Raw genomic sequence first — 23,051 nt, 5'->3', positions numbered from 1 at the left:
TGTAGACCCTGGGAACCCACGATTCTCCCACAGATCTTTGCAACCCTGAGGTGAGGAGATACCCTCATGAACCCACTTCACCAAGGCCTTCAGTTGAACACATAGAGCTACATGGAGTCTGAGAAGAGGAGCTGCTCAGGCCTGTGCAGAGATTCAAGAGCCGTAGATACTCTGGCTTTCAAGGCTTCTCAGAAAAAGTAGCTACAACTCCAGCAAAGCAGGAGGTTATACCCCTGTACATACCCACTGGGCAGGTTCTCCAGGCCTGAGCCACTAGCCAAACATTATATGGCCAAAACACCCATATAATGGACCCAGGATATGTCAAAATACTTCTTCGGCTCTGGCACAGGCATGAGAGTCACATTATCAGGATGCTGGGCCCAGCAATACGCCATAATCCTCTCTATATGCAGGACCCAGGCAAAACAGTAACATTATCTGCTTGCTGGACCATGCAATAGGTCAAAATTTCTGTTTGTGGGCATGGTTTGAGAAAAAAAGGAGAGTCAAATAACCTGAGTGCTGGTCTCAGCAATATGTCATAATCCCCCAAATGTAAAGATGAGGCAGAAAAAGAGAGTCACTTCACTTAGGTCATGGACTCAGAGATATATCCCAGTGTCCACAGTAGGCAGGGTCCAGGTAGAAAAGGAGAGTCATATCACCAAGGTGCTTCCCTAGTTATATGTCACAATCTAACATGTGGGCAGAAACCAGGCAGAAGAGCCACATTACTTGGGTATAGCCTCAAGTAATATGTCACCGTACCCTATGTAGAAAGGTTTAAAGAAAAAAAGAGAATCACACGACCTGGGTGCTGGGCTCAGCAATATGTAATAATTCCCTCTCTTGGCAGAGTCCAGGACAGAGAGGAAAGTCATGTCACCTAGGTTTTGCACTCAGTGGTATCTCACAATTTCTTCAGTGGCAGGATCCAGACAGGAGAGGAGAGCCACATTACATAGATGCTGTATCTAGTGATATGTCACTGTGTCCCCTATGAGCAGGGCACTGGCAGCAGAGATATAGCAACTAGCCAATAGGCCTGGACATATATGAAAATATCCCATTTGCAGGGCCCAGGCAGAAGAGTCAGATTATCATGATTCTGACCCAGTGATATGTAACAATGCCCTTACGGAAAGAAATTTAAACAAAAATGTCTCAACACCGGGGTACTAGGCCAAGGGATATGAAACAATCTCCTCATCGTTAAGGGTGGCACTATTAACAGTTAGCTAGTTGTGTATATGAGAGTCGCAATATCACGTGTGTGCTGGCCATTGTATGACACTCTCTACAACATCTGAGAACTTGATACAACATGCATGAGAGTTGCAAACCTCTCTGAGGCCTACATGCTTATATGGACTCATGATCTTACATATTGCCCTAATCCCAGGTATGACAGTCAACAGCTCTCCAATAGGCTGGTTTCAGGGATGAGACCATTATTATGCCTGTGAGCTGGGTCAGAAAATGAGTCATCATCTCACCTGTGGGCACATCCACTTATGAAAGTCACAATTCCAGCTTTGTGCTGTATTCACTTGTTAGACTCAGGACCTCGACAATGGGCATTGTAAATGTAGGATGGTAACAACTTTTGCTTTCAACTGAGTATGTAGTGGAGAGTCACAATCTTAACATTTTGCTGGGCTCTGTTATGAAACTCTGTACCACCCAATAAGTTTTTATGATATGAGTTAGTGTCATAAACTCCGGTGAGCTTTGTACAAATATGCAATGAAGGACTTTAGCTATTGACCTAAACCTAGTGGTGAGAGGCATAATATCTCCTATTGGCTGAACCGCAATAGAAGCTTGATCATCATGCCTTTGAACTGAAGCAAGATATTTGCCATAATCCCATTTGTGGGCAGAAAACTAGGCAGAAGGTTAACATCACTTAGGTGGTGTGTCAAGCAATATGTCTCAATGCCCTCTCTAAGCAGTGCCTAGGAAAGAGGGTCATATTAACTGGGGGCTGGAGCCAGCAATATGATACAACCACATGTAGAAGAAACCCAATAAAGTGATGAAGCTAAAACACCTACAAAATGCGCCAAAGTTATGTCAAAATACCTTCTGTAGCTCAGGCACATGCAGGAGAGTCACATAATTAGGGTACTGGGTCAAGCACTATGCCACAATTCCACCTTTATGCACAACCTAGTGAGAAGAGTAACATTATCCAGGTGCTGGGCCCTAAAATATGATAAAAGTTCTATTCGTGGCCATTGTTCAGCAACAAGACAAGAGTCGCATTACCTAAGTGCTGGGCTCATCAATATATCACAATCATCCCATTGTAAAGGCCCAGACAGAATAAGAGAGTCTTATCGTTTAGGTCATGGGCTCAGAGATATGGCCTAATGTCACCAGCACGCAGGGATCAGGCACAAAAAGAGAGTCATATCACTTAGGTGCATATTTACATATATGTCACAATTCATTATGTGGGCAGAAACCATGCTGAAGAGCCACATCACCTGGTCCTGCATACTGAGATATTCGTAAGTCCCCCTTAGAAAAGGATTCAGGCAAGAGAGTTACATCACCGAGGTGCAGGTTTTACTCTTATGTCACAATGCTCCATGTGGGCAGGGCCAAGCAGGAAGTCACATCACCTAGGTGATGGACCCAGAGATATGTCATAAAGCCTTCCTGAAAGCATGGCCCTGGCAAAAGAGTACCATCACCTTTGTGCCTGGCCTAGCAATATGTCACTACTCAAGCGGGCAAGCCCCAAGCAGAAGAGCCATGTCACCTACATGATAGGACCTGTAATATGTCAAAATGCCCTCTTTTGGGCCTGGCCCTGGCAAAAGAGTATGTCTGGCCTAGGAATACATCATTATTTTGCCCTGTGTACAGGGCTCATTCCATAGAGAGTTACATCTTCTAACTGATGGACACAATGATACGTCACAGTTATGTCTGCAGGCATGGTGCAGGCAAAAATGTAACATCACCTGGATGCTGGATCCAGTGATGTCACAATTCTTACTGAGAGCATGGTCCAGGCAGAGAAGTCACAACACTTCAAGGTTGCCACAGGTAGATATAAAAATCCCATATGTAGAATAGAACCAGTCTGAAGAGTGAAATCATGCAGGTGCTTGGCAATGATTTATATCACAGTCACGATGGAATAAAATTCTAGGTTTTAGATGTACAATACCACACATGTCCTGTTTTCATGTAGGACAGTTGCCTTCATCCATCTGTGATTGTGAAAGTCTTTACTGTCAGCTGGGTGTGCATATGACAGTCACAATTTCCTCTGTGTGTTAGGCACTGTTGTGACACTCCCTATACAACCCAAAGGTGTTACAAAATAATTGTGAGTGTTGTAATCTTCTGTGACCTTCTTACAAGAAGGAAATCCTGGACATCACTCATGTCCATAAGCCTAGTTATAAAAGTCAAAATTTCTCCTATTTGCTGGGTCCACATGTAAGAGTCATTATCATGCCTGTTAGCTGTGCCTAGATATATTTCACCATCTCCTCTGTGGTTACTAAACAGGCAGAACCACCACATTGCTAAAATTCTAAGCCAGTAATATTCCAAAATTCTCTTTGTAGGCAGGGCCCTAACAGAAAATTCACAAAACTTTGTTGCTAGCCCCAGCTCTATGGCATAATGCCCCTTGTGGAGAGTGTCCAGGCAGGACAGGAGAGTCATATCACCTAAATGATGGACCCAGAGATATGTCACCATGCCTCCTGGTGAAAGGGCCCAGGCAAGAAAGTCATGTCATTCGGATGCAGCACTTAGAAATGCTTCACTGGAAGCAGGGTTCAGGCAGGAGAAAAGAGTTACATAACCTAGACGATGGGTCCAGATATATGTTATGATCCCTTCTGAGGACACTCTAAGACATGAGAGTCATATCACCAAGGTTCTTGACCCAAGTATATGTCAAAATATCATCTGTGGGCTATAACTAGGCTGGATTATTAAATCCAGGAGCTGGAAAAGGAATATGTGGCAATAACACCTGTGGAAGGTTCAGAGATACAGGACCATCCTGTACATGTCCTGGCTCTAGGTAAAAGAGTCATTATTAGGCCATTGATCTGGTCTCAGGTATGTGGCACAACATCACCTGTGGGCAGGGAGAAGAAAGGAAAGTCACGTCACCTGAGTGGGTGCTGGTCCAGTGAAATGTCATAAGACTCTGGAGAAAGAGTCATATCACCTGGGTGCTGGTTTCAGTGATATATCTAAATCCTCCCCATGGGCAGGGCTTAGGCAGGAGAGGAGAAAAACTTTACCTAGGCAATTGGCCTGTATATATGTCACAAAGGTCCCTGTGTACAAGATCAAAGCAGGAGAGTGACTTCATCTTGATGGTGGGTTCAGCAATATGTCACAATCTCTCTGCTGGTCAGGGCCCAGGCAAGAGAGAAGAAACATTTTCTAGGTGCTGAGCCAAGTGATACATTACAAAGCTTCCTATTGACAGACCGTCCCCCCACCAAAAAAAAGGGGTCACGTAACCTGGTTGTTGTGCCCAATTTTGTGGCACAATTCACCATAAGTGCAGGCCCAAGGCAGTAGAAGGAAGTCACATCACTTATGTAATGGAGCTAGATAAAAGCCACAATGCTTTTGTAGGCAGGGTTCAGGCCAATATTTCACATCAGCTGGACACTGGTCTCAGTGATATGTAAAAGTGCCCTCGACTGCATTGCCAAATGAGGTATTACACATTGCTTGGTTGCTTGGTGTACGTATGTCACAATTTCAACTGTGCTCGGCCTAGAAAGAAGAGTCAAAACACTCGGATGCTGGGCAAAGTCGTGCTTCTCAATCACACACTCAAAAATGTTCAGAAATAAGTTTCACAGTCTGACAAAAGTCCTGGCTTCAGGTGTGAGAGATAACACCTCCTATGAGTTGGGTCAAAATACAGGAGTCACAATCTCAACAATAGGCAAGATCCATGTATAAGAGCCCCAATCCCAATCCCACTTGATTGTGTTCCAGTAGGGGAGTAAAAGCAACACAGGTTTGCTGAATCATGATTCAAATGTCACCAAACCACCTGTGGATCAGATTAATGTATGAGAGTAGCCACTTCACGCTTCAACTGCTTATGTGTGTGAGATTAAGTACCTCATTCGTAGGCTCTGTTCATATATGAGAATGACTATCATGTCAGTTGGATGTGCATCTAAGAATCGCAATAGCACCTGGTTGCTGGTGGCTGTTATGACACTCGTTGTACCACTCAAGCTTTATATGATATGCCTGAGTAGCATAGTTTTCTGTGAATTCTTATAGGTGGGAGAGCTAGGACTTTACCCGTGGCCATAAGAATGGCTATGTGAGTCAAAATATATCCCCTGGCTGGGTCTAGGTACATGAGTTATTACTGTGCATATGAGCTGAATCCAGGTATATGTCACAATTTCACCTTTGGACAGAGACAAGATAGAAGAGTCGCATCATCTGGGTCACAAGCCAGGGATACATTATGATCTTTTCTGTAGGCAGGACCCTGTCAGAAGAGTCACATCACCTGGATACAGTCTCAAATAACATGTCATCATGCCCATTGAACACAGGGTTGAAAAAATATTGGATAGTCACACCCCTTAGGTGGAAGGTCTGTCCCGCAGACCCTGACTCAACGACGGAGGAATAAAGTATACTGACACACAGATATTCTGCTTTGCTAGTTCTACTGAGCATCTGGGTCACTTACAGACTCCATACAGAGTGCTGTAAACATCTGCAGCCCTGACTAGCCAGTGAGACTCACATTTATTCAGGAATGTTTAATTGACAAAGGCTTGAATCAATATCACTAGAGGGCAATTGACATTGTGGACCTCCTGGGTAGAAAGCAATTAAGCACCTAGGGTGAAACAAAGGTGAGTCTTAGGAAAACAAGTTAATTAGATAAACTACTCTACATTCCTTGTTACTCACTTTAAGCTATTTACTTAAGGTAAGGATCAGGTTGCCTTCAGCCATAACCCTTACTAAAGCTATGCAAACTTCTCGGCCTTCCAGGAAGGTTTCTGGATATTACTATAACTATCTTTAATATTTTTCACACAAGCCTGATTGAACCCCACAACTAGGTGTTGGACTCAGCAATATGTTATAACGCTCTCTTTTGGCAGAGTCCAGGACAAATAGGAAAGTCACATTACCTAGGTTTTGCACTCAGTGTTATGTCACAATTTCTTCAGTGGGCAGAATCCAGGCAGGAGAGGAGAGTCACATTACCTGAATGCTATACCTAGCGATATGTCACAGTGTTCCTTGTGGGCAGGGCACTGGCAGGAGAAACACATCATTTAGCTAATAGGCTCAGAAATATGTGATAATATCCCCTATTGACAGGGCCCAGGCAGAAGTGTCACATTATTATGATTCTGACCCAGCAATATGTAAAAATGTACCCGTGGAAAGGAATTTGAGCCAAAAAATCTCAACACCTGGGTACTAGGCCCAGTGACATGACACAATCTCCTCATCTTTAAGAGTGACACCTTTAACTTTTAGCTGAGCATGTATATTAGAGTCACAATCTCACTTGTGTTTTGGGCCAATACATTACACTCTCTACAACATCCAAGGGCATTATAAAGCCTGCATGAGAATTGCAAATCTCTCTGAGGCCTACAAGCTCATATGGACTCACAATTGTACGTATTACCCTAAACCTAGGTTTGATAGTCAACATCTCCCCTACAGGCAGGGTTAAGGGAGAAGACCCATTATTATAACTGTGGGCTGGGTCCAGAAATGAGTCACCATTCTGCCTGTGTCCAGACCCACATATAAAATTCACAATTAAAACTTTGTGCTGTATTCCCTTGTTAGACTCAGGGCCTCAACAGTGGGCTTTGTAAATGTGGGATGGTGACAACTTTTAATTTCACCTGGGTGTGTAATGAAGAGTTTCAATCTGAACTTTTGGCTGCCCCTGTTATGAATCTCTCTACTAAGAAAGACTTTGTACAATATAGGTTAGCGTTGTTAACTTCTGTGAGCTTGGTACAAATACGGAACTCAGGACTTTACCTATCGACCTAAGCTTAATGATGAGAGGCAAAATATCTTCTATTGGCTGAATCCCAATATAAGTATAATCATCATGAGTTGGAACTGAAACGTGGTGTATGTCATAATTCCATTTGTGGGCAAAAAACTAGGCAGTATAGGAAATTGGGTCACATTAACTGGATGCTGGACCCAGCAATATGACACCATCCCACATGTGGAAAAAACCCAGCCAAGTTATGAGAGCCAAAACACCTACACAATGGGCCCAAGATATGTCAAAATATTTTCGGTGGCTCCAGCACAGGCAGGAGAGTTATAACATAAGGGTGCTGGGCCCAGCAATATGAAATATGCCATAATTTCCACTTGATGCAGAACCCAGGCAAAATAGTAACATCATCTGGGTGCTGGGCACAACAATAGGTCAAAATTCCTTTTTGATGGGCATGATTTGGGAAAAAGAGGAGAGTCACATATTCTGAGTGCTTAGCAATGTGTCAAAATCTTCCTATAGTGAAGGCCCAGGCAGAAAAAGAGAGTCACATCACTTAAATCATGGGCACAGAGATGTCCCAGTGTCCCCAGTAGACATGGCTCAGGCAGATGAGGAGAGTCATATCACCTAGCTGTTTTCCTAGGAATATGTCACAGAGCAACATGTGGGAAGAAATGTGGCAGAAGAGCCACATCACTTGGGCGCTGAGTCCTGAGATATGTCAAAAGGCTCTCTTAGGACAGCACCCAGACAAGAGAGTTACATCATCTAGGTACAGGTTCTCTGTTTATGTCACAATGCTCTTTGTGGGTGGGGCCCAAGGAGAGAGTCACTTCACTTAGGTGATAGGCCCAGAGATATGTCATAATGTCCTCTATGGAGCATAGCCCTGTCAAAAGAGTACCACCACCTGTGTGCCTGGCCTAGAAATATGTCACGCTCCAGGTTGGCAGGGCCCAAGCAGGAGAGCCACATACCCTAGGTGATAGGCCCAGAGATATGTCAAAATGGCCTCTTTTGTCCGTGACTCTGGCAAAAGAGCACCCTCACCTGTGTGCCTGGGCTTGCAATATGTTACTGCCCTTCCTTTGTGCGGGGCTCATTCCAGGGAGGAGGGTTATATCACCTACGAGGTGGACATAGAAATATGTCACAATAATTTTAGTGGGCATGGCACAGGCAAGAATGTAACATCACCTGTGTGCTAGATCCAGTGATATGTCACAATTCTTACTGAGAGAAGGGCTCAGGCAGGAGAGTCACATCACCTTGAGATTGGCCTAGGTAGACATCACAATCCCATATATGTGCTGGAAAAACTCTGTAGAGTCAAATTACACAGGTGCTTGGAAAAAACTTATATCACAATCACACTGTCAGAAAATTCCAAATATGAGATTGACAATACCACACTTGTTTTGTTTTCATGTGTGATAGTAAGCTTCATTCATGTGAGATGATGACAGTCCTTACTGTCAGCTGGGTCTGGATACACAACTAACAATTTCATGTGTGTGCTGAGCCCTGCTTTGACTCTGTCTGTATTACCCAAAGACTTTGTAAAATATGTGTGAGTGTTGTAATCTTTTGTGACTTTTGTACAGGAATGTGATCCAGGACATCATGCATGTATATAAATCTGGTTATAAAAGTCAAAATATCCTCTATTGACTGAGTTCACATATGAGAGTCATTATCATGCCTGTGAGCCATGCCTAGGTATATGTTACAATTCCCTCTGTGGTTATGAAGCAGACAGGACAGCCACATCACCTAAATGCTGGGCCAGCAATATTCCAATATCTTCTTTTTAGGCAGACCTGTGAGAAACGTCATATCACTTGTGTGCTAGGTTCATTGCTGTGGCACAATGTCCCTTGTGGGCAGTGTCCAGGCAGGAGAGGAGAGTCATATCACCTAAATGGTGGGCCCCAAAATATGTCACAATGCCTCCTGTTGACAGGGCCCAGGCAAGCGAGTCATATCATTTGGATGCAGTGCTTAGAAATGCTACAGTTACCAAGGAATCAGGGCACAGGCAGGAGGGGAGAGTCATGTAATCTAGATGATGAGTCCAGAAATATGTTACAATCCCTCCAGAGGACATTGTTAAGATAGCACAGTCAAATCACCAAGGTGCTTGGCCCTGTTATTTGTCAAACTCTCATTTGTGGGCGATACTAAGGCAGAATAATTAACTCAGGAGCTGGGCAGAGGTATATGTCAAAATTACATTTGTAGAAAAATTGAACAATAAGACTCACCATCCTGCACACATCTGGGCTCCAGACGTATGACTTGTTATTAGGCTTTTGTTATGGTCTCAGTTATATGGCACAACATCACCTGTGACCAGTGAGAAGGCATGAAAGTCACATCACCTACATGGGTGCAGGTCCAGTGAAATGTCACAATCTACCTAGTAGGCAGGACCGTGGCAGAAGAGTCACATCACCGGAATGCTGATTTCAGTGACATATCAAAACCCCCTCTGTTGGCGGGACTTTGGCGAGAGAGGAAACTCACTTCACCTAGGCAATTGGCCTAGATATATGTCACAATGGTGCTTATGTGCAGTACCACGGCTGGAGAGTGACCCCAAATTTTCATTGGGCCCAGCAATATATCACAACCGCCCTGTCATCAGGGCCCAGGAAAAAGCAAAGAAACATCACCTTGGTACTGAGCCAAGTGATGTATTACAATGCTTCCTCTTGGCAGAACCCAAAAAGGAGAATCACATTGCCTGTGTGCAGTACCTTGTTATGTGTCACAATGCACTATAAGTGCAGGGCCAAGGCAGTAGAAGGGATTCACATCACTTACATGAGGGACCTAGACATAAGACACAATTCTCTTTGTAGGCAGGTTTCAGGAAGATAATTCATATCACCTGGGTGATGGTCCCAGTGATATATAAAAGTGCCCTTTGTAGACAGAGCCAAGGAAGCTGTTATATATTGCTTAGGTGTTTGTTCCACATATTGCACAATTTCATCTGTGGTCTGAGCCTAAAAAAGAGTATCAGATTATTCATGTGCTGGGCAAAGTTACCTGTCCCAATCTCACTTTCAGAAATGTTCAGAAATAAGTTTCACATCCCACACAAGTTCTGGTTTCGTGTATGTGAGTCAACTCTTTCTATGAGTTGAGTTTAAGTAGAGGAGTCACAATCTCATCAAGATACATGGCAAGATCCATGTATAAGATCCAAAATCCCACTTGAAGATTGTGTTCCAATAGGGGAGACACAGCACCACCGGTGTGCTGAATCATGGTTCGATGTTACCAAACCACCTGTGAATCAGATCCATGTATGAGAGTAATTATTTCAACCTTTGACCACTTTTTATGTGTGACATTTAGACCTTATTCCTAGGTCCTATTCATGTGTGAGAATGGTAATCGTGTCAGATAGTTGTGCACACAAGAGTTGCACTCTTATGTCATTGCTGGTCTCTGTTATGACACTCTGTACCATTAAGGCTTCATATGCTATACCTGAGTGTTATAATCCTTTGTGAACTTTACACAAGTGAAAAACCCAGGACTTTACCAATGGCTGAGACTGACTATGAGAGTCAAAAATCTCTACTGGCTGGGTCCAGGTATGAGAGTTATTGTGCATGTGTGCTTAACCCACGTATATTTCACAATTTTATGTGTGAGCAGGGACAAGGTAGGAGAGTCACATCACCTGGGTGCTGAGCCAGTGGTACAGTATAATCTCATTTGTAGGCTGGGTCTAGTCAGAAGAGTCACATCACCTGGGTACAGCCTCAAATAGTATGTCACCAAGCACACTATATACAGAGTAGAAGAAAAAGATGAGAGTCACTCCACCTAGGTGCTGGGATCTGCAATATGTAATAATCCCCTCTCTTGGCAGAGTCTAAAATATGAAGGACAGTCACATCATTTAGGTTTTGCAATCAGCGGTAAGTCACAAATTCTTTGGTGAGCAGGACCCAGGCAGGAATGTAGCGTCACATTACCTAGATGTTAATCCAAATGACACCTCACAAGGTCTTCTGGGGACAGGGCACAGGAAGGAGACACAAATCACCCAGCTTATAAACCCAGAGATATGTGATAATATCCACTGTTGGCAGGGACCTATCACCTACGTGCTTCCCTAGGTATGTGACACAATCTAACATGTGAAGAGAGTTACAACAAATAGGTGCAGGTTCTATCCTTATGTCACATTGCTCCATGTGTGCAGGGTTCAAGCAGGGAGTCACATCACCTAGGTGATAGGCCCAAAGACATGTTACAATGTCCTCCTTGAGGCATGGCCCTGACAAAAGAGTACCATCACCTGTGTGCCTAGTCTAGTAATACGTCACTATTCAGGTAAGTAGGACTCAAGCCGGAGAGCAACATCACCTGTGATAGGCCCAGTGATATGTCACAATGCCCTCTTTAGGACATGGCCCTAGCAAAAGAGTACTGCCACCTGTGTGCCTAGCCCAGCCCTATGTCACTATCTCTCACTGTGTGCAGGGCACATTCTATGAGGAGAGTTATGTTACCTAAGTGGTGGACACAGTGATATGTCACAGTGATTTCTGTGGGCATGGCTCAGGCAAAAATGTAACATGACCTGGGTGCTGGATATAGTGATATTTCATGATTATCACTGAGAGCAGGGCCCAGGCAGGAGAGTCACATCACCTAGAGGTTGGCCCAGCCCAGGTAGATATCACAATAATATATGCTGGCTCTAACCAGTCTGGAGAGTCAAATCACACAGATGCTTAGCAAAGATTTATATCACAATCAGACTGGCAGAAAATTCCCGGGATGAGATGTACAACACGACAAATATTCTGTTTTTATGAGTGACAGTTGGCTTCATATATGTGAGACAGTGGTAGTTCTCACTGTCGGCTGGGTGTGCACATGTGACTCACAATTTCACCTTTCTGCTGGGTTCTGTTATGACACTCTGTGTACAAGCCAAGGGCTTTATAAAATATACAAAGCTGTTATAATCTTCTATGACCTTTCTTTTACCAGAAAGAGATTTAATCAGTCATGTTTCTAAAGCAAGTTATGAAAGTCAAAATTACTCCTTTTGGAGTAATGACTGTCATATGGGGTCCACATATAAGGGTCATTATCATGCCTGTGAGCTGTGCTAAGGTATGTGTCACAATTTACTCTGTGGTAATGAAACAGGCACGACAGCCATGTCACCTAAATGCTGAGCCAGAATTTTCCAATATTCTCCTTGTAGGAAAGTTCCTGGCAGAAAAGTCACATAACTTTGGGGCTGCGTCCAACTGTATGACAAAATGCTCCTTGTGGGCAGTGTCCAGACAGAAGAGGAGACTCATATCACCAAAATGATAGGCCCAGATTTATGTCACAACATTTCCTGTTGAAAGGACCAGGCAAAAGAGTCATATCATTTGGATGCAGAGCTTAGAAATGCTACAGTCCCCAGTGGAAGCAGGGTCCGGGCAGGAGAGGAGAGTCAGGTAACCTTGATGATGGGTCCAGAAACATATAACAATCCTTCCTGAGGATGTTGTTAAGACAGGAGAGTCAAATCACCAAAGTTCTCAGTTGAGGTAAATGTCCAAATCTCATGTGTGGGCTACACCTAGGCAGGATTATTAAATCACTCAAGAGCTAGGAAAAGGTATATGTCACAATAACACTGGTGGAAAGTTCCAGGAATGGGGACACCATCTTGCATATGATCAGGCTCCAGGTTTAAGAGTTATGATTAGTCCTCTTATCTGGTCTTAGGTGTATGGCACAATATCACCTGTGGGCAGAGAGCAAGCAGGAAGGTCACATCACCTGGGTTGGTGCTTGTCAAGTGAGATGTCACAATCTTTACTGTTGGCAGGACCCTGGAAGAAAAGTTGTATCAACGGGATGCTGGTTTTTGTGATATATCAAAATTCCCCCTGGACAGGGCTTGGGAAGGTGAGGAGACTCACTTCACTTAAGCAACTGACCTAGATACATGTCACAATGACTGCTATGTGCAGGACCAAGGTGTGAAAGTGACCTCACCTTGGAGCTGGGTTTAGCAATATGTCACAATCTCCCCTGTGGTCAGGGCAAGGCAAGAGAGGAGAAATATCACCTAGGTGCTGAGCCAAGTAACATTTACAAAGCTTCCTGTTGGCAGAACCCAAAATGGAGTGTCACATCACCTGGGTGCAGTAACCAGTTATGTGTAACCATGCACCATAAGTGCAAGGCCAAGGCTGTAGAAGGGAGTCACATCACTTACATGATGGACTTAGATATAAGCCACAATGCTTTTTATAGGCAGGGAACAGACAAATAATTCACATCACTTAGGTTCTCGTCCCAGTGATATGTAAAAGTGCCCTTTGGTAGTGGGCCCAGTCACCTTTGCTTAGGTGTATGGTCCAAGTATGTCACAATTTCATTTGTGGTCATGGCCTAAAATAGAGAATCAAATTATTCAGGAGATGGGCTAACTTTTACATCCTAATCACACATTAGAAAATATTCAGAAATAAGTTTCACAGTCCCACGTAAGTCCTGGCTTTGTGCATATGAGTAACACCTCCTGTGAGTGGGGTCCAATCTCATCAATGGGCAAAATCCACTTGAAGACTGTGTTCCAGTAGGGGAGTCACAGCCTCACAGGTGTGCTGAATCATGCATCACCAAAATACCCATGGGTTAGATCCATGTATTAGAGGAACAATTTCAATCTTTGAGTACTGTTTTTTTTTTGAGTTGGATCATCCCTCCAGCACTCAAGCTGGAGTGCAGTGGCACGATCTCAGCTCACTGCAACCCTCGTCTCCTGGGTTCAAGTGATTCTTCTGCCTCAGCCTCCCAAGTAGCTAGGACTACAGGCAAACATAATGATGCCAAGCCAATTTTTGTGTTTTTAGTAGACTGGGTTTCACTGTATTTGTCATGCTGGCCTCGAACTCCTGACTTCAGATGATCCACCCGCCTCGGCCTCCCAAAGAGCTGGGATTACAGGCATGAGCCACAGTGCCCGGCCTTGACTGCTCTTTTGTGTGACATTTAGTACCTTATTTGTACGTGTTCTTGTGAAAGAATGACAATCATGTCAGTTAGGTGTCCATCCAAGAGTCACAACTGCACCTGGTTGCTCTTCCCTGGTATGACACTCTGTACCACTCAGGATTTATGTGATGTGCCTGAGTGTAATAATCCTCTGTGAACTTTATACAATTAGGAGACCTATTACTTTACTTATTGATAGAAGACTGGCTATGAGAGTCAAAATCTCTCTCCTTATGTCACAATTTCACCCATGGGCAGAAACAAGGCAAAAGAGTCTCATCATCTGGATTCTGAGCTAAGGATCTGTTATAATCTCCTTTGCAGCCAGGGCAAGTCAGAAGAGTCACATCACCTGGGTACAGACTCAAGTAATATGGCACCATGTCCGCTGTAGACAGGGTTGAAGAAAAAGGGGAGAGTCACACCACCCAGCTGCTGGGCTCAGCAATACATAATAATCCCTCTTTTGGCAGACTCCAGAACATACAGGAGAGTTGCATTACCTAGGTTTTGCACTCAGCGGTATGTCACAATTCCTCTAGTGGGCAGAGCCTAGGCAGGAAAGGAGAGTCACATTTCCTAGATGCTACGTCCAGCAATGTCACAATGTTCCTTGGGGGCAAGCACAGGAAAAATAGACAAATCACCTAGCTGATAGGTTCAGAGGTATGTGATAATATCCCTTGTCGGCAGGGCCGAGGCAGAAGAGTCACATTATTATGATTCTGACCTAAGGATATGTCACAATGCACACATGGGATACAATTAAAGGAAAAGTTTTTTGTTTTCTTTTTTATTATACTTTAAGTTCTAGGGTACATGTGCACAACGTGCAGGTTTGTTACATATGTATAGATGTGCCATGTTGGTGAACTTCACCCATTAACTCGTCATTTACATTAGGTATATCTCCTAATGTTATTCCTCCCCCCTGCCCCCACCCCACAACAGTGTGAGGTTCCCCTTCCTGTGTCCAAGTGTTCTCATTGTTCAATTCCCACCTATGAGTGAGAACATGCAGTGTTTGGTTTTCTGTTCTTGCAATAGTTTGCTGAGAATGATGGTTTCCAGCTGCATCCATGTCCCTACAAAGGACATGAACTTATCCTTTTTTATGGCTGCGTAGTATTTCATGGTGTATATGTGCTACATTTTCTCAATCCAGTCTGTCATTGATGGGCATCTGGGTTGATTCCAAGTCTTTGCTTTTGTGAATAGTGCCACAATAAACATACATGTGCATGTGTCTTTATAGTGGCATGATTTATAATCCAATTAAAGGAAAAGTTTTAACACCTGGGTACTAGGCCCAGTGATATGACATAATCTCCTCATCTTTGAGGGTGACACCTTTAACTGATAGTTTGGTGTTTATATGAGAGTCACAATGGCATGCATATTAGGTAATCATACGAAAGCCTCTACAACATCCAGGGGCTTTATATGGCATGTATGAGAGTTGCAAACTACTCTGAGGCCCACACGCTCATATGGACTCACAACTTTATATATTGCCTTAAACCCAGGTATGACAGTCAGCATCTCTCATTTAAGCTGAGTTTAAGAATGAGACCCATTTTATGCCTGTGAGCTGGGTGGAGAAATGAGTCATGATCGCACCTGTGGTCAGATCCCCATATGAGAGTCACAATTCCATCTTTGTACTGTTTTCACCTATTAGCACTTCAACAGTGGGCTTTGTAAACGTGGGATGGTGACAACTTTTACCTTCACTTGGGTTTGTAATTGAGAGTCACAATCTTAACTTTTTGCTGGGCCTTGTTATGAAACTCTCTGTACCACCCAAGGAGTTTATACAATATGAGTAAGTGTTGTGAACTTCTGTGAGCTTTGTACAAATATGAAACCCAGGATTTTACTTGTTGCCCTAAGCTTAGGGATGATAGGCAAAATATCTTCTACTGGCTGAATCCCAATATAAGTTGGAACATCATGGCTATGAACTGAAGAAAGGTATATGTCATAATTCCATTTTTGGGCAAAAAATTAGGAAAAGAGTAACAACACTTAGGTGATGTGTCAAGTAACATGTCACAATGCCCTCTCTAGGCAGAACCTAGAAAGGGGTATCACATTAACTAGTTGCAGGACCCAGCAATATGACCCAATTCCAAATGTGGAAAAACTTAGCCAAGGGATGAGAACCAAAGCAGCTACAGAATGGGCCGAAATTATGTCAAAATACTGTCTATGGCTCTGGCACAGGAAGGACCGTAGCATCATCAGGGGGCTGGGCCCACTAGTTTGCAATAATTCCCTCTTTTTTCAGGACTCTAGCCGAAGAGTAACATCATCTGGGTGCAATAGATCAAAATTTCCCTTTGTGGGCATGGTTCACAAAAAAGAGTAGAGTCACGTGACCTAAATGCTGGGCTCAGCAATATGTCACAATCCCACCATTTTCAAGGCCCAGGCAGAGGACGAGAGTCATATCACTTAGGTCATGGGATCACAGATATCACAGATATCACTTAGGTCATGGGATTCCCATGTCCCCAGTAGGCAGAGCTCAGGCAGACGAGGAGAGTCATATCACCTAGATGCTTCCCTAGAAATATGTCACAATTTAATATGTGGGCAGAAACTGGGTAGAAGGGCCATACATTTGAATGCTGGGTGTTGAGATATGTCACAAGGCTCTCTTAGCACAGCACCCAGGCAAGAGAGTTATATCACCTAGATGCTGATTCTCTCTTATGCCACAATGCTCCATGTGGGTGGGTCCCAAGGAGGGAGTCACTTCACCTAGGAGACAGGCCCAGGGATATGTCACAATGTCCTCTATGAAGCAAAGCCCTGGCAAAAGAGCACCATCACCTGTGTGCCTGGCCTAGAAATATGTCACTCTCCAGGCTGGCAGGGCCCAGGCAAAAGAGTCACATCACCTAGGAGACAGGCTGAGAGGTACATCAAAATGTACTCCTTTGGGCATGGCTCTGGCAAGAGTACCCTCACCTGTGTGCCTGGCTTTGCAATATGTTACTATCATTCCTTTGTGCAGGACCCATTCCAGAGAGGAGAGTTACATCACCTATGAGGTGGGCACAGAAATATGTTACAATAATTGTGGTGGGCATGGTGCAGGCAAGAATGTAACATCACCTGAGTACTAGATCCAGTGATATGTCACAATGCTTAGTGAGAGAAGGGGCCCGGCAGGAGAGTCACATCACCTGGAGGTTGGCCTAGATAGACATTACAATCCCATATATGGGCTGGAACAAGTCTGTAGAGTCAAATTACACAGGTGCTTGGAAAAGATTTATATCACAATCATGCTGTCAGAAAATTCCAAAAATGAGATTTATAATACCACACATGTCCTGTTTTCATGTGTGACAGTTCACTTCATCCATGTGCAATAATGACAGTGATTACTGTCAGCTAGTTGTGCATACAAGACTCACAATTTCGCCTGTGTGCTGAGCCCTACTTTGACTCTGTCTGTATAACCCAAAGACTTTGTAAAATATGTGAGAGTGTTGTAATTTTTTGTAACCTTTTTATAAGAAGGTGATCTAGGATATCACACATGTCCCTAAACCTAGTTATAAGAGTCAAAATATCCTCTATTGGCTGAGTCCACATGTGAGAATCATTATCATGTCTGTGACCCATGCCTAGGTATATGTTACAATTCCCTCTGTGGTTATGAAGCAGACAGAACAGCCACATCACCTAAATGCTGGGCCAGAAATATTCCAATATTCTCTTTGTAGGCAGGGTCCTGTCAGAAATGTCTCGTAACTTGTGTGCTTGGTCCAGCTCTGTGGCACAATGTCCCTTGTGGGCAGTATCCAAGCAGGAGAGGAGAGTCTTATCACCTAAATGATGGGCCCCAAAATATGTCGCAACGCCTCTTGTTGACAGGGCCCAGGCAAGAGAGTTATATCGTTTGGATACAGCGCTTAGAAATGCTACAATTACCAAAGGAAGCAGGGTACAGGCAGGAGATGAGAGTCATGTAACCTAGATGATGAGTCCAGAAATATGTTACAATCCCCTCTGAGGACATTGTTAATATAGCACAGTCAAATCACCAAGGTGCTTGTCTCATGTATCTGTCAAAATCTGATTTGTGGGCTATACCCAGGTAGAATTTTTAAATCATTTAGGAACTGAGCAAAGGTATATGTTACTAGTACACTTTTGGAAAGGTTTAAGAATAAACCATCCTGAGCATGTCCTGGCTCCAGGCATATGAGTTGTAATTAGGCTTTTGTTAGGGTCTCAGGTATATGGAGCAATGTCACCCGTGGCCAGAGAGAAGGCAAGGAAGTTACATCCCCTATGTGGGTGCAGGTCCAGTGAGATGTCACAATCCACCTGTGGGCAGGACCCTGGCAGAAGAGTCACATCACCTGGATGCTGGTTTCAGTGACATATCAAACCCCTCTCTGTGGGAAGGACTTAGGCAGGAGAGGGGATTCACTTCTAGGCAATTTGCCGACATATATGTCACAATGTCTGTTCTGTACAGTACCAAGTCTGGAGAGTGATCTCACATTTGTGCTGAACGTAGCAGTATGTCACAATATCCCGTGGTCAGGGCCCAGTCAAAAGCAAAGAAACATCATATAGGTGCTGAGCCAAGTGATATGCTACAATGCTTCCTATTGGCAGAACCCAAAAAGGAGAATCACATTGCCTGTGTGAAGTGCCCAGTTGTGTGTCACAGTGCACTGTAAGTGCAGGGCTAAGGCAGTAGAAGGGAGTGACATCACTTATGTGATGGACCTAGATTTAAGACACAATTCTCTTTGTAGGCAGGTTTTAGGCAAATAACTCACATTACCTGGGTGATGATCCCAGTGATATATAAAAGTGCTCTTTTAGACAGAGCCAAGGAAGGTGTTACATATTGCTTAGCTGCTTGTTTCACATTCGGGCAATTTTCTCTGTGGTCTGGGCCTAGAAAAGAGAGTCAAATTATCCATGTGCTGGGCAATGTTAACTGCCCCAATCACACTCTCAGAAAGACTGGGAAATAAGTTTCATATCCCACACAAATCCTAGTTTCCTGTATGTGAGTCAACACTTTCTGTGGTTTGGGTGGGAGTAAAGGAGTCACAGTCTCAACAATGAGCAAGATCCATGTATAATTGCCCCAATCCCACTTGAAGATTGTGTTCCAATAAACAACTCACATCACCACAGATGTGCTAAATCATGGTTCAAATATTACCAATCCATCTGTGAATCAGATCCACGTATGAGAGTAATTATTTCAACTTCTGACTGCTTTTTATGTGTGAGATTTAGTACCTCATTCCTAGGCCCTGTTCATGCGTGAGCATGACAATCGTGTCAGCCAGGAGTGCATAGAAGAGTCACATTTTCACCTAGTTGCTGGTCTCTGTTATGACACTCTCTACCATTAAGGCTTTATATGCTATACCTGAGTGTTATAATCCTTCGTGAACTTTTTACAAGTGAAAAACTGAGGACTTTACCCATGGCCGCGAGACTGGCTATGAGTGTCAATTATCTCTACTTTCTGGGTCCAGATATGAGAGTTATTATTGTGCATGTGTGCTTAACCCAGGTGTATGTTACGATTTCACCTGTGAGCAGGGACAAGGCAAGAGAGTCACATCACCTGGGTGCTCAGCCAGTGATACAGTACAATCTCATTTGTAGGCTGGGCCTAATCAGAAGAGTCACATCACCTGGGTACAGTATCAAAGTATGTCACCAAGCCCACCATAGATAGGGAAGAAGAAAAAGAGGAGAGTCACTCCACCTAGGTGCTGGGCTCTGCAATATGTAGTAATGAAGGACAGTCACATCATTTAGGTTTTGCAATCAGTGGTATGTCACAATTTCTTTGGTGAGCAGGACCCAGGCAGGAGAGAAGGGTCACATTACCCTAGATGTTAAGTCGAACGATATTACACAGTGTCCTCTGGGGACAGAGGCAGGAGAGACAAATAACCTAGCTTATAGGCCCAGATATATGTGATAATATCCCCTGTTGGCGGGGTCCAGGCAGAAGAGTCACATTATTACAATTCTAACTCGGCTATATGTCACTGTGCACCCATGGGAAGGAATTTAAGCCAAAAAGTCTCAACACCTGAGTACTAGACCTTCATCTCCTGAATGAGGCAGCCATACCCACATAATCCTCAGGCAATAACTTCCCCCATGCTAAAAAATGATACAACTCTTTACACTATTAAAATCAAACGTGAATACCACCTCATCATACTCAACTATTCATCAAACCAACATCAACTCTATTAATAATCCTAATAAAGAAGCCCCTCAAATGTCAATACTTGACCCTCATATTTCAGGATATTCCTCAATAGTCATAGCCACAGTATAACCAAAAACAAACATCATACCGTCCAAATAAATCAAAAAGACTGTTAACTCCATGAAATCCCCACCAAAATTCAACACTATATCACAACCCACAGCATCCCTAACAATTAGCCCTAGGACTCCATAAATAAGAGTAAGTTTCAAAGAAAAACCTACAAACCCTATAACCAGAGAATACTTAATAAAAATAAAGTATATGCCATTATTCCCACATGAACTATAAAAATGACTAATGATATGAAAAACCATCCTTCTACTTCATTTGTAAGAACACTAATGACCAATACCCGCAAAACATATCCACTAACAAAAGTTACTAGCTACTAATTTATTGATCTTCCTACACCATCTAACATTTCTACATGATGAAACTTTGACTCTCTTCTTAGTGCCTGCCTAATTCTCCAGATCATCACAGGATTATTTTTGGCTATGCACTATACATCAGACACCTCAACTGCCTTTTCTTCAGTCGCTCATATCAGCCTAGATGTAAACTAAAGCTGCTATTTTCATGCCAAAGGTGCTTCAATATTTTTCATCCGCCTCTTCTTACATGTTAGTTGAGGCTTACACTATGGTTCATTTCCATTCCTTGAAACCTGAAATATTGGCATTATCCGCCTATTCATGACTATAACAACAGCATTCATGGGCCACATGCTCACATGAGGCCAAATATCATTCTGAGGCCCAACAGTAATTACAAATCTACTATCAGCCATCTCATATATTGGAACTGACATTGTACAATGAATCTGAGGCAGATTCTCAGTTGACAAAGCTACCCTCACATGATTTTTCGCCTTCCATTTCATCCTACCCTTCATCATTACAGTGCTCGCAACTGTTCTTCTTTTATTCTCACATGCAACAGAATCTAACAACCCGTCAGGGGTTTCATCAGATCCTGACAAAATCACTTTCCACACCTACTGTACAACCAATGATATTCTAGGTTTAATTTTTCTTCTCCTCCTTCTAATAACTGTAATACTATTTTCACCTGACCTCCTGAGCAACCCAGATAATTACCCTTTAGCCAACCCCCTCAGTACCCTACCCTACATTAAGCCAGAGTGGTACTTTTTGTTTGCATATGCAATCTTATAATCTATTCCTAACAAACTAGGAAGCATATTGGTCTTTGTATTATCCATTCTCATTCTAGCAGTTATTCCCATATTTCACAAGTCTAAACAACAAAGCATAATATTCTGGCCATTAAGTCGATGCCTATTATGAACCCTAGTGGCTGACCTGCTTACACTCGCGTGAATCGGAGGGCAGCCAGTCCAATAACCTTTTATTGCCATCAGACAGACAGCATCTATCATGTACTTCTCTACCATCCTCACCCTTATACTGCTCACTACCCTAATTGAAAATAAATTACTCAAATGAAAATGTTCTTGCAGTATAATTCAATACTCTGGTCTTGTAAACGAGAAATGGAGAATCCCCTCCCCAGGACAACTCAGGGAAAAAGCATTTCCACTTCACCATCAATGCCCAAAGCTGAAATTTGGATTAAACTACTCCCTGAATTTTTTCACAGCACATATTTTAACTGCTATGTCAGTATTAATCAACTAGCACTAATACATTAGTGCTTTTATGTACTTTGTGCATTACTGTTAGTACCAATGAGTAATATATAGTACTATAATTGTTTACTTATACATAGTACAATGATATATGAGGATACATTACAAATCCAGTGCTCATACATATAAGCATGTATTAATATTCCCTTAATCAACTATGGTACACCTACTTTTATTGACTATACAAGCCTAATCCTTGCAAATATTGACCCATACTAGATATCCTTAATATTACATAGTGCATACTTCGTTCATTGGACATAGCGCATTTCAGTCAAGAAATCCTTTGTCAACACAGATATCCCCTACCAAATTCTGATCTCTTAATCAACCAACCTTTGTGAAATCATCATCCTGCTCGGTAGTACTAACCTCCTTGCTGTGGGCCCATAACACTTAGGGGTGACTATTTTGAAACTATACCTGGCATTTGGTTCTTACTTCAGGGCCATAAAACTAAAATCGCCCAAACATTCCCCTTAAATAAGACATCTCAATGGACTAATGACTACCACCCTATTAACCAGTCACAGGAGCACTGTCATACATTTGGTATGTTTAACTTTGGGGGATGCTATCACTCACCATTGCGGAAGCCCTGGTACCTGCCGAATCAGCTGTAGACGAACTCGGATTTGATTCCTGACAAATCAATTGTAGAAGCTGAGCTTAAATTGAATATTCCGGGCTGGCATAATAACAATAAGTTGTGAATTAATTAATGCTTGAGGGACATAACAATTAATAGACACGTATACTCACGTACGTATGCTTATGCACGCATGCTCACTTTCAAGAACCATTTCCGATTAAATTTGCAAACTCCTCCTCCCCATCTCTGACTTTACCATCAACCAAGGTAAATGCACCCTTGCCAAACCCAAAAACAAGACACTAAAATACAACCCAGTCAGAGCCCAAAAATAGTATTTTAATCATGAATATCCCAACAGCTACCCCTTGATGATGTAATTTTCCTAAAAATCTTAAAATCCCCCCAAATCAAGCCTCCATTTTATATAATA

At 43.0% G+C, this 23,051-nt stretch overlaps 1 long non-coding RNA gene and 1 pseudogene across 1 annotated transcript; both read right to left on the bottom strand.

Annotated features, from left to right (window-relative positions):
• Positions 1-23,051, bottom strand: part of LOC117079594 — a 72,486-nt pseudogene that overhangs the window by 1,734 nt on the left and 47,701 nt on the right.
• Positions 12,303-22,707, bottom strand: LOC117079368. The gene is made up of 4 exons (XR_004435397.1): positions 22,612-22,707; positions 18,885-19,000; positions 13,410-13,462; positions 12,303-12,897 (listed from the first exon to the last, which is right to left on the bottom strand). It is a non-coding gene; the product is annotated as an uncharacterized LOC117079368 (long non-coding RNA).

The sequence above is a fragment of the Trachypithecus francoisi genome, unplaced genomic scaffold (assembly GCF_009764315.1).
Source record: "Trachypithecus francoisi isolate TF-2019V2 unplaced genomic scaffold, Tfra_2.0 Lachesis_group7, whole genome shotgun sequence".
Lineage (NCBI taxonomy): Eukaryota > Metazoa > Chordata > Mammalia > Primates > Cercopithecidae > Trachypithecus > Trachypithecus francoisi.
This window is presented reverse-complemented; position numbering and strand designations above follow the sequence as displayed.